The sequence below is a fragment of the Rhinoraja longicauda genome, chromosome 41 (assembly GCF_053455715.1).
Source record: "Rhinoraja longicauda isolate Sanriku21f chromosome 41, sRhiLon1.1, whole genome shotgun sequence".
NCBI lineage: Eukaryota > Metazoa > Chordata > Chondrichthyes > Rajiformes > Arhynchobatidae > Rhinoraja > Rhinoraja longicauda.
In genome coordinates this window covers 2,117,492-2,135,105 of record NC_135993.1, presented here as the reverse complement: position 1 = coordinate 2,135,105, position 17,614 = coordinate 2,117,492, and the positions used below count along the sequence as shown (strand labels likewise).

Here is a 17,614-nt window from a genome sequence, read left to right as displayed (position 1 = left end):
GAGAACGTACAAACTCCGTACAGATGGCGCCCGTAGTCGGGATCGAACCTGAGTCTCCGGCGCTACATTCGCTGTAAGGCAGCAACTCTACCGCTGCGCCACCGTGCTGTCCCTGTGGGGACCTGCCTTATGGGGAGAAGGCAGGAGAATGGGGTTAGGAGGGATAGACCAGCCATGATTGAATGGCGTAGACCCGATGGGCCAAATGGCCTAATTCTGCTCCTAGAACCTATGACGAAATTCTACATCAGTTGATGGCTGTGGAGGGCAAGGTATTGGGCTTCTTTAAGGCAGATATTGACAGGTTCTTGATTAGTACGGGTGTCAGGGGTTGTGGGGAGATGGCAGGAGAATGGGGTTGGGAGGGAGAGATAGATCATCCATGATTGAATGGCGGAGTGGACTTGATGGGCCGAATGGCCTAATTCTTCTCCTATCATGAATGAACTTTCTGATCAAATGGGAAAATATAATCCAACAGGCAAGTTAATTTCAAGTATTCTTTTATATATATATACAACTCAATTCAATATCTAGAGGGCCAGACTTCTAATAACTTAGCACTTTTTAAAAACTCTGGAAAATCCACCAGTGTTTTCTACAGAATAATACAGTTACAAGCAAGTTCTTTTATACAGGTTTTAGTTTTAAATACAGTTCCATATACTCTTGGGAATATCAGATTGACATCTGAACTAGGATCGAGTGAGCGAGGAGCGATGGAGAGGGTCCAGGGCATGGAGGTCATCTCCTGAGAGACTGCCGGGGTGAGGAGAGAGAGGGGGGGGGGGGTTGGTGAAGTGAAACAGCGGGTGGAACTCCGCACTGATGGAGGGCACGGCGGTGACCAGATCCCGGGGGAAATCCGTAAAGGGGAGGGAATGGGATTGAAGGGTATAGGGTTTGGGAAATGCCAGCGAATCCGTGCCGACAGGGACTGGCAACCTGGCGCCCCGAAGCTTGTACGCCGACAAAGACGATGCCCGCCAGCCCTCCCTCGTCCCGCAGAGCGCCCCCGAGATTAGATGCCGCCTGGAGTCAAGCGGCCAACTAGCTCCGACTACCCAGAACCCGATGTCTTGTTCAGTTTGCATCAGCAGGAGAAGTGGGCTGGGGGGGGGGGTGAAGTTAAGCAGATTTTTTACACCATTTTGAATTGGATAAGGTCAAACCCAAAGCAGCCTTGGTGCTTCAAATGATTCAATAGTTTGCTCTTGGTGGTTTTTGAGTGCCTCTGACAGAGAGAAACATTGATTATTTCTGCAGATTTGACAGTCGGATCAAACGGGGAATGGGTCAACTGGGTGCCGGTGTGTCTCTCTGCAGTTGTGTGAGACAAGCTGGCTTGTGCGAGGCCTCAACATTTAAGAGGAGAGGGGGAGAATGCAAGAATTCAGTCTAAAGCACTCCCCCCCCTCCCCTCCCTATCGAGGGTGGAGTTAGTGGAGGAGGTGGTAGTGGAGAGAAGGACCAGTTACTTGGCAACAAATGAGCCATTGCTGGTTGGTAGCTCAGCCCACCGCAGTGCAAGAGCCTGCCAGGAGGGGCAGTGCTTAAGGAGGGCTGGAGCTTGTAGAGGGGAGCGGGGAGACCCCTCGTAAAAACGCCCCCCTCCCCCTCCCCCTCCCCAACCAGACTGGACCGTAACGTTTAAAGGTGCAGTTCCAGCCGATGGTCAGCGAGAGTTCAAGGGGCAATAGCTTGCTCTTGGTGGTTTTTGAGTGGTTCCGGCATAGAGAAACATGTAGGGTCATTCGCAGAGTTGACAGTTGGATAAAGCGGGGACCGTTTTCAAGGTGATGACCGCCCGGGGCCGCCCCACCAGATCCCGAGGGGCGTCAACGCTCCAACAGGAGGTGGGGAGCTCGGTTGGCGGCACGGTCCCAGGGCGGTGACACCAGAACGCGGGTACGGAGAACACGGAGGTGGTCCACCCATCTCCACCCCACACCCGGGGCAGCATGGTGGACCACGATAGGACCCTGGCAACCTCTCGCCTCGTGACCTGCCACCTCAACACAAAGACCGTCCCGCAAGGAAGAACATCAGCCATGCCGTACGTACCCACCGCCCTCTGAAGACCCTTTGCGTGGCCTGGCCTGAAGACCCTCCCCACAGGCCTGGTGCTGCGTTTAGAGGTACAGCACGTAAACAGGCCCTTCCACAGCGACCAGCGATCACCCCGTACACTAACACTAGGGACAATTTACACACACACCAAGCCAATTAACCTACAAACCTGTACGTCTCTGGAGTGTGGGAGGAAACCGGAGCACCTGGAAAAAACCCACGCAGGTGATGTTGAGAACGTTCAAACTCTGTACAAACAGCACCCGTGGTCGGGATCGAACCCGGGTCTGTGAGGCAGTGACTCTACCCGCTGCGCCACCGTGCCGGGCATCAGACGTACAGTCGGCATTGGCTTGCAATGTTTCTGTTTTAAAATGTTTCAGACGGACAGAAACACTCAAGGGTTCTTTGCAGGTTTGACAGTCGGGTAGGTCGGGGCATCGTCGGCTGTGTGCGTTGATGCAAGGGGCAGACCAGCGTCCACTCGGGTGGTAGGGCTGATGTCCCACACAGGGTCAGACCCCTGGGGAGGTTATCCACCATCCGCCGAGACCATTCACACACTCACTGATATCTCAAACAAAACCAGCCCTGGGAAGTCGTTGTGTAGGAAAAAGAACTGCAGGTGCTGGATTAAATCTAAGGTAGGCTGGAGTAACTCAGCGGGTCAGGCAGCATCTCGGGAGAGAAGGAATGGGTGACGTTTTGGGTCGAGACCCTTCTTCAGACTGATGTCAGGGGATGGGGTGGGACTTGGGTCCAATGTGTCTCTTGGTCCAACATTATGCCATCTAACTAATCCCATCCACCTTAGTACAGTTTTGCAGTTTTCTGCAGTGCAGTTTTGTTTTGAGAAACAGCATGGAATCAGCCTGAAGAAGGGCCTGGACCCGAAACGTCACCCATTCCTTCTCTCCAGAGATGCTGCCTGACCCGCTGAGTTACTCCGGCATTTTGTGTCTATCTTGGAAAGTCCTTGATCACTTTGCACTCATTAAAGCTGGATGTGGGAATGTGGTGTGCATTTCGCAAGCAATGAACTAGAACTGTGGGGCCTGAGTGGGGGGGATATAAAGAGTGACGGACCGTCCGGTCACACACTTCCCTGGGGCAGGGGGGAGCACAGGGTACACGCACACTGAAGCTCCCCGTACACCAAAGATACTAGAGGAGCAAGATGGACCACTCCGTTGAAATCGACTATACTGAAGAGTAGTACGCATAGGAGCCATTTTAGTAAGCAAAACCCGCCTCTCGCAGTGTAATGTGTTTTGGGGGAACAGTATGTGTGATGATACCATTAAAATGCATCTATCGATTCACATATTTTTGTTATTTTTCTTTTAAAATGTTTCTGCAAGTTTCTGCCTACTAAAATGGCCGCCACGACGTACTACGGTTTTTAGGGTCGAGTGGTCTATCTTGCTCCTCTAGTATCTTTTGCGCTACACTGTCCCGTCACACACTCCCGTTTTTAGGGTCGAGTGGTCTATCTTGCTCCTCTAGTATCTTTTGCGCTACACTGTCCCGTCACACACTCCTCAGGGCAGGGACAGCACAAAGATACTGAATAACCATGTCCTATTTTCCAATGCTTCTGAGAAGCCTAGATCTTCACCATTTCCAAAGGTACCAAGGTTGTCCGTGATCTCCTGCCCGCACCCCTCTTCCACCAGCAGAGGGTGGGCCGGAGGCGGTGGGTCCACCAGGAGTTGTCCACCTGTCCTTCCATCCAGGGCCCCCTGGAGGACAATAGCGGTCCCTCAAACCACGGTGTCACGGGCTGTAGAGAACATCCCAACGTTCCTTTTCCCCTCACGCGCTCCACCGGCCCACCATCCAACCCAACCGGGGATCAAAAGGACACAGAGTGCTGGAGTAACTCAGCGGGTCAGGCAGCATCTGTGGAGAACATGGATAGGTGACGTTTCACAGAGTTCTGGAGTAGCTCAGCGGGTCAGGCAGCATCTGTGGAGAACATGGATAGGTGACGTTTCACAGAGTGCTGGAGTAGCTCAGCAGGTCAGGCAGCATCTCAGGAGAACAATGGCGAGGCGACATTTCGGTTCGAGACCCTTCTTTGACTGACTCGACTCTCCCAGCCACCCCCGCCGGTCGGATGGGTGTCGAGATGACCAGACTTCGGCCAAAGGGTCCACGGGCCTCCTGAGGTGGGACCCTGGTTTTCAGCGGATCATCTCACGGAGGTGGTGGAGAAATCCCAACGCTCGCTGGCCTCCAGGAACCCAACGAAGGACCGGGCTGGCGGTCTTCAACACAGATGGGGTGAGGTGGAGGGGGGAGGAAGGAGGGGGGGGGGGTCTAGAGCTTCAGTTCACTGGTGATTTTGGTCACTATGTTCCTGAAGGACAGGAAGGTGCCAGAGGTCCTCTTAAAGCGCACGCCGTTGACGGAGAGGTTGGGCAGGCGACACACCTCGGTCTCCCAGTGCACAAGTTGCTCGGTGTTCTCTCGCCCGTAGTTGCAGGACAGGAGGAAGGGCTCCAGCTGCTGGAAGCGGCACCCATTGGCCTCCAGGACCTTGCAGATCAGGCCAAGGATCTCGGCAGCGTCCCGCGAGCTGGTGATCTTTATATTCCATGTAAGTCGGATCGACCTGGGCCTGCTTTCTTTTTTATCCCGAGATACATTGCAACTGTGGGGAGAGAGGGAGAGAGAGAGAGAGCGTCAGATCCTCAATGCAAACCTGCAAACACCTCGACCGCCCCGACGTGCAGCGTGTTCGCCCGCCACGGATCGCGGGGATTGGGTCGGCCCGCCGCGGACCTTTCACCGCCCGGCGGGGGCTCCAATGTCGGGAGCCCCGACCGCCCCGACGTGGCAACTTCAACAGCCTGACCGCGGGAGAAGACGGCAGGGGAAGAGAAAGAACATTCTGGCCTTCCATCACAGTGAGGAGATGACTGGAGGAGACTCACTGTGATGGATGTGTCTTATCATATATCATATATCATATATCATATATATACAGCCGGAAACAGGCCTTTTCGGCCCACCAAGTCCGTGCCGCCCAGCGATCCCCGCACATTAACACTATCCTACACCCACTAGGGACAATTTCTACATTTGATTGTGTGCGTTGTTGCTTATTTTTATTGCTCTTGTTGCTGGGACTGTGGGTAATCTTTCATTTCACCGCACATTTATGTGTGTGTGGCAAATAAACTTGACTTGACTTGACCCCCGAGACACAGAGTGAAACTCCCTCCACAACGCCCCGCCTGTCACTTCAGCGACGAGGAGGAGACCGTGTACCATTTGTATACAGAGTGCGTGAGGTTGCAGCCCCTGTTCCAGTATCTGAAGGGGCTGCTCCTCAAGTTCTGGCTCCATTTTAGCCCTACGCTTTTAATTTTTGTGGCACCCGGTACAGAGGGGGGAGGGTCGGGAGGGAGGAGGGGGTCTGCTCCTGGGCCTGGCCAAGATGGCCGTCCGCGTGTCCAGGCAGCGGGCAGTCGACGGCCTCACAGAGGTCGGCTGCCCGCCCCTGTTCCGGGCTTACGTCCGTGCCCGCGTGTCCCTGGGGAGGGAACACGCACACGCGGTGTCCACGGGGACTCTGGAGGCCTTCCGTGAACGCTGGTCACCGCGCGGGGGGGGGGGGGGGGTCGAATGTGTTGTTGACAGAGATGGCGGTATTTTAATGTGATAACTGTTTATTTTGTAAACTGCCGATACAGGCGGCTTTTGTTCGATCACATTTTGTTTAGTATGTTTGTGTGTCTTTTTTTTGGAATAAAACTTTTATATTATATTTAAAAAAAGGACACAAGATACAGAATAACACACACACACACACACACACACGCGTGTTCCACAGGGACACTGGAGGCCTTCCTTGAACGCTGGTCGGCGTGGGAGGCCGAGTGTATTACTGATGAAGGGTGACGTTACTTTACGATTGATGACCGTTGTTTCGTGAACGGCCACAGAGGCGGTTTTGTTCATGTTACCCTTTTGTACGTTCGGCTTTTTGTTTTCTGAATAAAAGTGTTTGCAGAAATTACATTTAAAAACAAAAGGGCAGTGGTGCCTCTACGCCATTCTGTCAATAGACAATAGACAATAGGTGCAGGAGGAGGCCATTCAGCCCTTCGGGCCAGCACCGCCATTCAATGCGATCATGGCTGATCACTCTCAATCAGTACCCCGTTCCTGCCTTCTCCCCATACCCCCTCACTCCGCTATCCTTAAGAGCTCTATCCAGCTCTCTCTTGAAAGCATCCAACGAACTGGCCTCCACTGCCTTCTGAGGCAGAGAATTCCACACCTTCACCACCCTCTGACTGAAAAAGTTCTTCCTCATCTCCGTTCTAAAAGTCGGTGTTGCCTTCCGGTCAGGAGGGGGCCTCTACACTGGGATTCTGCCCCTCTCCATCGGGGCCCTGGGAGGGAGGGTACCGCACTGAGGAGTCCCCTGCAACCTGTTCCTCTAGCGGTTCACAGAGTCGCCACGTTTGCGGGCTGGAGGTGTCTGTGTTCCACGTGCACATGGAGTGTGTGAGGTTGCAGCCCTCTGTTCCAATACCTAAAGGGGCTGCTCCCTGCCTTCTGGCTGCACCTCACACCCACCACCCTCATCTGTGGACACCCTGTGCGTAGGTAGGGGAGAGGGGAGGGAGGGGGGGCTGAAGATGTCCTGGTTGGGTTGGGTTGCTCCTGGGCCTGGCCAAGATGGCCGACCGCGAGTCACGGCGCCAGGCAGTTTTAAATACTTGTGAGTCCGCATCACAGAGGATCTGACATGGACAACGCACATTGCCGCACTGGTGGGTAAGGCAAAGCAGCGCCTTTACCACCTCAGACAACTGAGGAAATTCAGAGTGTCTCTGAGGATCCTTCATTGCTTCTACTCTGGGGCTGTGGAGAGCATCCTGTCCGGTAACATTACAGTCTGGTTTGGGAACAGCTCTGCCCAGGACAGGATGGCCCTGCAGAGAGTGGTGCGTTCGGCAGAACGCACCATGGGAACTACACTCGTCCCCCTGCAGGACCTATACATCAGGAGGTGCAGATCCAGAGCCAGCAACATTATGGGGGACCCCTGCCACCCCAGCAACGGACTGTTCCAGCTGCTACGGTCAGGCAAACGCCTCCGCTGTCACGCTGTGTAAACGGAGAGGATGAGACGGAGTTTCTTCCCACAGGCCATCAGGACTGTCAACTTTTATAACCCCAGAGACTAAATTTTTGTCTACACTATAGTAACTTATTAACTTTATTTAAATGCTGTAACTGTAATTCTTTTTTGTGTGCACAATCCGCAGGCATTGCCACTTTCATTTCACTGCACATCGTGTGTGTGTATGTGACAAATAAATTTGACTTGACTTGACTTATCATATCATATCATATCATATACATACAGCCGGAAACAGGCCTTTTCGGCCCACCAAGTCCGTGCCGCCCAGCGATCCCCGTACATTAACACTATCCTACATCCACTAGGGACAATTTTTACATTTACCCAGCCAATTAACCTACATACCTGTACGTCTTTGGAGTGTGGGAGGAAACCGAAGATCTCGGAGAAAACCCACGCAGGTCACGGGGAGAACGTGCAAACTCCTTACAGTGCAGCACCCGTAGTCGGGATGGAACCTGAGTCTCCGGCGCTGCATTCGCTGTAAAGCAGCAACTCTACCGCTGCGCTACCGTGCCGCCTTGGGCGGAAGGGGGCTCTGCCCGAGCCGGCTGCCCGGCCCTTTTCCGGGGTTACGTCCGTCTGCGCCCGGGTGGGGTTGGAGAGGGGCCGCGCGCTGCCCAGGGGCACCCTGGGGGGTTTCGGGGTCCGTTGGGCATCGCGAGGGGTGCAGTGCAACCTCGATACAGATAGAGCAATGGTAACTTCAGTACGCAAGAGCATTTACACTGTATTATAGTGTTTGTATATTTGTATCGTACATATCATTTTTGTAAATCATTGATTTAAATCATTATTTTTAAACATGTATACTGTCCCGCCACACACTCCCAGGGCAGGGACAGCACGGGTTGAGTAGACGTGATGGGCCGAATGGCCTAATTCTAGCTCCTATAATTTTATGACCCCCCTCACCTTGTGACCTCAGGTCGCCAGTTTCTCTCAGGTTCGTCTGTGACCCTCAACAAAAGAAAGAGAAATCGGACGTTATTCAGCACATCACAGAGGACAGCAAGAGAATGTCAACATCGCAGAGCCCGGCACCAGATCACAACCCTCCCCGTGAAACCGAAATGGTCCATTTGCCCCGAGAGAGCTCCCCTCCTCCCTCCCCCCCTCCCTCCCACTCCATCTCCCCAACACCACCCCCCCATCAACACATTGACCATCGGTTGCATCACCACACTGACCCCCCCCCCCACTGCCCAGTCCATCACAATAGACAATGGACAATAGGTGCAGGAGGAGGCCATTCGGCCCTTCGAGCCTGGACGCACCGCCATTCAATGTGATCATGGCTGATCATTCTCAATCAGTACCCCGTTCCTGCCTTCTCCCCATACCCCCTGACTCCGCTATCCTTAAGAGCTCTATCCAGCTCTCTCTTGAATGCATTCAGAGAATTGGCCTCCACTGCCTTCTGAGGCAGAGAATTCCACAGATTCACAACTCTCTGACTGAAAAAGTTTTTTCTCATCTCCGTTCTAAATGGCCGACCCCTTATTCTTAAACTGTGTGGCCCCTGGTTCTGGACTCCCCCCAACATTGGGAACATGTTTCCTGCCTCTAACGTGTCCAACCCCTTAATAATCTTATACGTTTCGATAAGATCCCCTCTCATCCTTCTAAATTCCAGTGTTTCCAAACCTGAACCCCAGCATCTTTGGAGAGAAGGAATAGGTAATGTTTCGGGTCGAGACATTTCTTCAGTCTGGCACTTGGTCTCTCAGACTCTCAGTCTCGACCCGAAACATCACCACCCTCTGACAAAAGAAATTCCTCCTCATCTCCTTTCCAAATGTGTGTCCTTTAATTCTGAGGCTGTGCCCTCTGGTCCTAGACTCTCCCACTAGTGGGAACATCCGCCCCACCTCCACGTTTCGGGTGGGGACTCTTCTTCAGAATCTTTTTCAGGACCCATCTGAAAATGGGTCCTACCCTGAAACGTCACCTATCCATGTTCTCCACAGATGCTGCCTGACCCGCTGAGTTACTCCAGCACTCTGTGAAACGTCACCTATCCATGTTCTCCACAGATGCTGCCTGACCCGCTGAGTTACTCCAGCACTCTGTGTCCACCTTACATTTAGTGGACTACTGTGCAAGACCATTGCCGGATGCGGTTGGCTGGCACACGGTATATTTGCGTGTAGGGGGCGGGTCCCAATGCCCGTGACATGTGCTAAACGTGTAAGACTCGGCGCGGTTAGACGTGACCTACTTGGCGGGTGCGTTCCACACCGCACGGCACATTTATCACGGATTTAATCGGTGCTGAGGACCAGAGGGAAGGTTCGACCAAGAGGCTGATCGCAGTGGCTCAGGCTGAGATGAGCTCATAACGCAGGAAGGACAGAAAAGAGACAGAGAGCAGAGACAGAGTCCCGTGGGCTCAAGGGCCTTGGAGAACGTAGTCCCCTACACTCCCAAAACATCCCACTGTGGCCAATCTGGGACCAGGGAACCACCCTGTCCATCTCCTGCACTGTTACTGTTTGTTTGTTTGTATGTACGTATGTGTGTGCGTTTTTTTTTTTTGAGATACAGAGCCCTTTGGCCCATCGAGTCCGCACTGACCAGCGATCCCCGCACACTAACACTATCCTACACACATTAGGGACGATTTACACTTATACCAAGCCAATTGACCTACATGCCTGTATGCCTTTGGAGTTCTTCGAAGATCTCGGAGAAAACGCACGCTGGTCACGGGGAGAACATACCAACCCCATACAGACAGCACCCGTAGTCGGGGAGGGGCCCAGGATAGGGGTGGGGGAGGAAGGACTGGGGCAGAGCAGGGAGGGTGGGGGCAGGATAGCAGGATTGGGGTGGGATGAGATAGGATGGGTTGGGGTTGAAGAGGAGCAGATCATTTGGAATGGCATACAATAGGATCAACTGGAATGGGTTAGGGCTGGGCTGGGCTAGGATGAGATGGGATGGTTTGGGACGAGATGGGACTAGATGGAATGGGATAAGATGGGTTAGGATAGATGGGAATGGGATGGGGTGAGGAATGGATGGATTGAGGTACCTTGGGTTGGACACCTTCCCATTCCTGACCCTTGGCATCAAGCGTACAAGGCTGGACATGGAGTGGTGAGATACAAGGTGAATGCCCCATGCTTGACTCCCGACAAGTCCCCCTTGGAGAACCTCGCCAGGAGATGCCTCCACGCGTGCATTCCACCTCCACATCTCCCACTGGTGGCCTTGGGGGCAGATCTGTTGCCGAGTGTCCAGCCCCCAGAGACGTTCCTCCAGACCGAGAGTCTCGGGGGAGCGATGGAGGAGAGACCTATGGCTGGGTGAGATCACAACGCAAGAACCACCACCATCGCTGGAAGCAGATTCAGGGACAGTCTCTTCCCAGCTGTTATTAGGCAACTGAACCATCCCACCACAACCAGAGAGCAGTCAATAGACAATAGGTGCAGGAGTAGGCCATTCGGCCCTTCGAGCCAGCACCGCAATTCCGCTAAACCCTCGAGCTCTATCAAACTCTCTTTTAAATTCATCCAGGGCCTCCACTGCCCTCTGTGGCAGAGAATTCCACAGATTCACAACTCTGGGTGAAAATGTTTTTCCTCATCTCAGTCCTAAATGGCCGACCCCTTATTCGTAAAGTGTGACTCCTGGTTCTGGACTCCCCCAACATAGAAAGATAGAATATAGGTGCAGGAGGAGGCCATTCAGCCCTTCGAGCCAGCACCGCCATTCAATGTGATCACGGCTGATCATCCACAATCAGTACCCCTGTTCCTGCCTTCTCCCCATACCCCCTGACTCCGCTATCATTAAGAGCTTTATCTAGCTCTCTCTTGAAAACATCCAGTGAATTGGCCTCCACTGCCTTCTGTGGCAGAGAATTCCACAGATTCACAACTCTCTGGGTGAAAAAGGTTTTTTCTCATCTCAGTTCTAAATGGCCGACCCCTTATTCTTAAACTGTGTGACCCCTGGTTCTGGACTCCCCCAACATTGGGAACAATTTCCTGCGTCTAGCCTGTCCAAACCCTCAGGAATTTTATATGTTTCTATAAGATTTAGAACAGGGATGAGGAAAAAACTTTTTTAGTCAGAGTGTTGTGAATCTGTGGAATTCTCTGCCTCAGAGGGCAGTGGAGGCCAATTCTCTGAATACATTCAAGAGAGAGCTAGATAGAGCTCTTAAGGATAGCGGAGTCAGGGGGTACGGGGAGAAGGCAGGAACGGGGTACTGATTGAGAATGATCAGCCATGATCACATTGAATGGCGGTGCGTACAGGCTCGAAGGGCCGAATGGCCTCCTCCTGCACCTATTGTCTATTGTCTATTGTCTAAGATCCCCTCTCATCCTTCTAATTGTAGGGATAGTTTTAAATTGCCTCCCCTTTATTCTTTGACTGTGGCCCCTGGTTCTGGATGGATGGAGGTGGAGGAGGGGGGGGAGATGAATGGAGGGGTAGAGTGGAGTTGGGGCGGAGGTGACTACACGATGGCACATTGTCCCCCACCTCCGACTGGCCACGAGGTTGAAGAAGACTTACTAACGGTCTTTGTTCCCTGTGGTAGGGAGTTCCCTGGCACTGGTTTGTGGACACTCTGCCGTTTAGCTGGGTCAATAGTGACCCTAGGAAAGGAGAGACGAGAAGCAGAATTAGACAGTGGAAAACCAGAGGAGCAGGTCACAAGAGATTTATATATTTTTAAAAAAAGAGAAGGAACAAAAACCAGAAAGAAATCTCACTCACCAGTTGCGATTTAGAGATACAGTGCAGAAACAGGCCCTTCGGCCCACCGGGTCCGTGCCGCCCAGCGATCCCCGCACACTAACACTATCCTACACCCACTAGGGACAATGTTTACATTTACCCTGTCAATTAACCTACATACCTGTACGTCTTTGGAGTGTGGGAGGAAACCGAAGATCTCGGAGAAAACCCACGCAGGTCACGGGGAGAACGTACAAACTCCGTACAGACGGCGCCCGTAGTCAGGATCGAACCTGAGTCTCCGGCGCTGCATTCGCTGTAAGCAGCAACTCTACCGCTGCGCCGGTAATCTTGATTCTGATATCTCTGGTTATTAGCTGCTCTTTAAAACACATCCCAGTGCAGAGGGAAGGAACTGCAGATGGCTGGTTTACACCGAAGGTAGACACAAAGTGCCAGAGTAACTCGGCGGGTCAGGCAGCATCTCGGAGAGAAGGAATGGGTGACGTCTCGGGTCGAGACCCTTCTTCAGACTGACCCGAAACGTCGCCCATTCCTTCTCTCCGGAGATGCTGCCCGACCCGCTGAGTTACTCCGGCATTTTGTGTCATCCAGGGGGGCAGAGTGGGGAATGCCAACACCAGGACTCGAGGGTCTGGGGTCTCGGGAGAGGTTGGCAAGGCTGGGCCTTTACTCCTTGGAGTGCAGGGTGATCTTATAGAGGCGCACGAGTAACATCACGAGTATTGATCGGGTGAATGCATGGAACTTCTGTTACCCAGAGTAGGGGAATCAGGAACCAGAGGTCATGGGTTTAAAAGGAGAGGGGCAAGATTTAGTGGGAATCTGAGGGGCAACTTTTTCCACACTTAGAGGGTGTGGGTGTGTGGAACGAGCTGCCAGAGGAGGTAGTTGAGGCTGGGACTATCCCAACGTTTAAGAAACAGTTAAACAGGTACATGGTTGGGACGGGTTTGGAGGGATATGGACGGGTTTGGAGGGATATGGGACGGGTTTGGAGGGACATGGGACGGGTTTGGAGGGACATGGGCCAAACGCGGGCAGGTGGGACTAGTGTAGAATGGTGTCAGTGGCGGGGATCGCAGGACGGTGCGGACTCAGTGGGCAGAAGGGCCTGTTTCCACGCTGTATCTCCAAACCCGAACCAAAGGATATTGGTTGAAGGAGGGGGAGGATTTAAATAGGAACCTGAGGGGCAACGTTTTCATCTAGAGGGTGGTGGGTGTATGGAACGAGCTGCCGGAGGAGGTAGTTGAGGCTGGGATTGTAACCACATTTGAAAGATATTTGGACAGGTACATGGATAGGACGGGTTTGGAGGGACGTGGGCCAAAGGCGGGCAGGTGGGACTAGTGTAGATGGGGCATGTTTGGCCAGATGGGGCATGTTGGCCAGAACTGGTGTAGATGGGACATGTTGGCCGATGTGGGTGAGTTGGGCCGAAGGGCCTGTATAAGATGGGCTGGGAAGATGGATACAAGGGCAACCAGTGTGTGAGGGGGGGAGGGGAGGGGGGAGGGGGGGGGAGATCGAGGGGTCAAAGAGCTTGCCCCCACCACCCCTCCCCCCTCCCCCCCTCCCGCACTAGACCCTTACCTTCTGGTCAGCTTGGAGGTTAGTTTGGAGAAGAGGTTGGAGGAGGCGCGCTCCGGCTCTGAGGGAGTGGGACAGAGTCGGGGGCAGGGTGGGGGAGGTGGGAGAGCCGTTGGGGGCCCCCACTCTCCGCTCCCGCAGCTGCCCCCCGTGGAAGGTGCTACGGCTGGAGCTGCCCCTGGGGAACCTCACGTGGTCGGTGGTGGCGGCGGCGGCCGCAATGCTGTGGGTGGACGGAGAGGCTGGTGTGCCACGGGTCAGGGCCGAGCTGGGGGGGAGAGAGGGGGGGGGGTTAGATGTGTACCCCGATACCCACCACTCCCCCCCACTCCCTGACCCCCCACTTCCCTGACCCCCCTCTCCCTGACCCCCCCACTCCCTGATCCCCCTCTCCCTGACCCCCCACTCCCTGACCCCCCTCTCCCTGACCCCCCACTCCCTGACCCCCCACTCCCTGACCCCCCTCTCCCTGAACCCCCACTCCCTGACCCCCCTCTCCCTGATCCCCCTCTCCCTGACCCCCCTCTCCCTGACCCCCCACTCCCCACTCCCTGACCCCCCACTCCCTGACCCCCCACTCCCTGACCCCCCACTCCCTGACCCCCCTCTCCCTGACCCCCCACTCCCTGACCCCCCACTCCCCTGACCCCCCTCTCCCTGACCCCCCTCTCCCTGACCCCCTCTCCCTGACCCCCCCTCTCCCGACCCCCCACTCCCCAACCCCCCACTCCCCACTCCCTGACCCCCCTCTCCCTGACCCCCCTCTCCCTGACCCCCCTCTCCCTGACCCCCCCCACTCCCCAACCCCCCTCTCCCCGACCCCCTCTCCCTGACCCCCTCTCCCTGACCCCCCTCTCCATGACCCCCCTCTCCCTGACCCCCCTCTCCCTGACCCCCCTCTCCCTGACCCCCCTCTCCCTGACCCGGGTCTGTGTACCCCGATACCCCCCCACTCCCTGACCCGGGACAGTGCCGAGCTGGGGGGGGGGGGGGAGAGGGGTTACAGAGGGGTCAATGTACCCTGATACCCACCCCACCCCCTCTCCCAACACCCCCTCCCTCCCGCTCCCCCCCACCCACCCCCCTCGCACCCAACTACCCCCTGCTCCCACCCACCGCTCGCCCCCTCGCCTCCTCCCCCCCCACCCACCCCTGCCCCCCACACCCACCCACCCCTCGCCCCCTCCTCCCCCACCCACCCCTCCCCCCACCCCTGGCCCCCTCCTCCCCCCCCACCCACCCCTCGCCCCCTCCCTCCCCCCCCCCCCACCCCTGCCCCCCACACCCACTACCTGTTCTCTTTGCCGTTCTGCAGCAGTGACTGGCGATCGTTGGAGGTGCGGTCGGTACACACGTACGTGTTCCTCCTGCTCATGGCGCTCGCGGGGATGTTATTCTGTGGGACAAGGGCGGGGGGGGGGACGACGACGACCGGTAAACAGTTGTACACAGAGGAGACGCACAGCACTGGGGTACCTCAGCGTGGGCACACATCCATGTTCTCCACAGATGCTGCCTGACCCGCTGAGTTACTCCAGCACACTGTGAAACGTCACCTATCCATGTTCCCCAGAGATAGACAATAGGTGCAGGAGGAGGCCATTCAGCCCTTCGAGCCAGCACCACCATTCAATGTGATCATGGCTGATCATTCTCAATCAGTACCCCGTTCCTGCCTTCTCCCCATACCCCCTGACTCCGCTATCCTTAAGAGCTCTATCTAGCTCTCTCTTGAATGCATTCAGAGAATTGGCCTCCTCTGCCTTCTGAGGCAGAGAATTCCACAGATTCACAACTCTCTGACTGAAAAAGTTTTTCCTCATCTCAGTTCTAAATGGCCGACCCCTTATTCTTAAACTGTGGCCCCTGGTTCTGGACTCCCCCAACATTGGGAACATGTTTCCTGCCTCTAACGTGTCCGACCCCTTAATAATCTTATATGTTTCGATAAGATCTCCTCTCATCCTTCTAAATTCCAGTGTATACAAGCCTAGTCACTCAGTCTTTCAACATATGATAGTCCCGCCATCCCGGGAATTAACCTAGTAAACCTACGCTGCACGCCCTCAATAACAAGAATATCCTTCCTCAAATTTGGAGACCAAAACTGCACACAGTACTCCAGGTGCGGTCTCACTAGGGCCCTGTACAACTGCAGAAGGACCTCTTTGCTCCTATACTCAACTCCTCTTGTTATGAAGGCCAACATTCCATTGGCTTTCTTCACTGCCTGCTGTACCTGCATGCTTCCTTTCAGTGACTGATGCACTAGGACACCAGATCTCGTTGTATGTCCCCTGTTCCTAACTTGACACCAAGTTAAGCGCCACCCGCTGAGTTACTCCAGCACTTTATATAAATCAGCATCTGCAGTTCATTGCTTCTAGAATCAAGATGTTTGATTGATCTACAATTCAGATGTTTGGGTCTGAAGTAGGGTTCCAGTTTAAATCATCACCCATCCATGTCCTCCAGAGATGTGTAGGATGGAACTGCAGATGCTGGTTTAAACCAAAGGTAGACATAAAGTGCTGGAGTAACTCAGCGGGTCAGGCAGCATCTCAGGAGAGAAGGAATGGGTGACGTTTCAGGTCGAGGCCTTTCTTCAGACATTGAAGAAGGGTCCCGACTCAAACGTCACCTATCCGTGTTCTCCACAGATGCTGCCTGACCCGCTGAGTTACTCCAGCACTCTGTGTCCTTAGCTTTATCCCAATCAGTTGCCTTGACCGGCCAAGTCCAACTAGCACTGACCTGGTGGGCGTGTGTTTAGTTTAGTCTAGCGATACGGCGCAGTTAATCGCCGTGTCGTGTTGCCGCGCGGCTCTGGTTCCCCACCCCCCCCGGGCGTTCCTGGTCCACCCCACCCCGGTCGTTCCTGGTTCCCCACCCCCCCCGGACGTTCCTGGTTCCCCACCCCCCCCCCCCCGGCCGTTCCTGGTTCCCCACCCCCCCCGGCCGTTCCCCACCCGCCCCGGGCGCCGGGTGCTTACGTTGGAGGGTCCGGCCGCCTTCCTGCGGTCAGGGATCTCGGCCTTGTTGGGGTTGTTGGCGCTGCTGACCATGGGGCTGGAGGGGGGGGGGCCGCAGCCCGCGGGGTGCTGACTGGGCCCACCTTGCGGCTGGACGACCGCTCCTCCTTCAGCTCCGGCTCCACCGCGCTGGTCTGACTGCGCTTGGTATGGGTGGTCAGCGAGCCCGGACCGCCTGGGGGGGGGGGGGGGGGGGGGGGAGAGAGGGGGGGGAAGAGAGGGGGGAAGAGAGGGGGAAGAGAGGGGGGGGGAAGAGAGGGGGGGAAGAGAGGGGGGGGAAGAGATGGGGGGAAGAGAGGGGGAGAGAGGGGGAAGAGAGGGGGAAGAGAGGGGGAATGAGAGGGGGGATGAGAGGGGGGATGAGAGGGGGGAAGAGGACAAAGAGAGGGGACGTGAGGGGGGCAGACTGACCCATCACTACCCAACACACCCCCTCCCCCCCCACACTCCCCCCTCCCTCACACATTCCCCCCTCCCCACACACTCCCCCCTCCCCCACACTCCCCCCTCCCCCACACACTCCTCCCTCCCCCACACACTCCTCCCTCCCCCACACACTCCTCCCTCCCCCATACTCATCCCCCCCCTCCCCTGCCCTGCACTGCACCTCCCTCCCCCTTGTCCCCCCTCCCCTCCACTCCCCTCTCACCCCCCAAACCTCCCATCTCCTGCCCTTCCCCCCTCCCCTCCCAGGGTGAGGGTCCCTGGGGTATGGGGTGGGTGTGTGTGTGTGTGTGTGTGTGTGGTGTGTGTGTGTGTGTGTGTGTGTGTGTGTGTGTGTGTGTGTGTGTGTGTGTGTGTGTGTGTGTGTGTGTGTGTGTGTGTGTGTGTGTGTGTGTGTGTGTGTGTGTGGGGCCCACTCACTGAAGTCGCTGTGTCTGCGTTGCCGGTGGTAAGTGGACGTGGCGTTGGGGCGCTGGCTGCGGGTGTGGGTCGTTCCCTGGCTGGTGCCGCTGCTGTTCAGCTCGTTGCTGGGCCGGGCCTTGGCCAGGGACAGGTTGCTCCCCGTCTGTGATTCCCCACCGTCCTGCTGCAA

At 55.5% G+C, this 17,614-nt stretch overlaps 1 pseudogene across 1 annotated transcript in view; it reads right to left on the bottom strand.

Moving 5' to 3' along the window:
* Window positions 1-3,540: 3,540 nt before the first annotated feature.
* LOC144611714 (MAP/microtubule affinity-regulating kinase 4-like) overlaps window positions 3,541-17,614 on the bottom strand; it is a 16,726-nt pseudogene continuing 2,652 nt past the window's right edge. The window contains exons 2-8 of the transcript XR_013549572.1: window positions 17,443-17,608; window positions 16,540-16,753; window positions 14,839-14,942; window positions 13,550-13,814; window positions 11,768-11,850; window positions 8,150-8,194; window positions 3,541-4,726 (exon numbers count right to left, since the gene is read on the bottom strand). The product of XR_013549572.1 is annotated as an MAP/microtubule affinity-regulating kinase 4-like (transcript). The remainder of the gene's footprint in view (window positions 4,727-8,149; window positions 8,195-11,767; window positions 11,851-13,549; window positions 13,815-14,838; window positions 14,943-16,539; window positions 16,754-17,442; window positions 17,609-17,614) is intronic.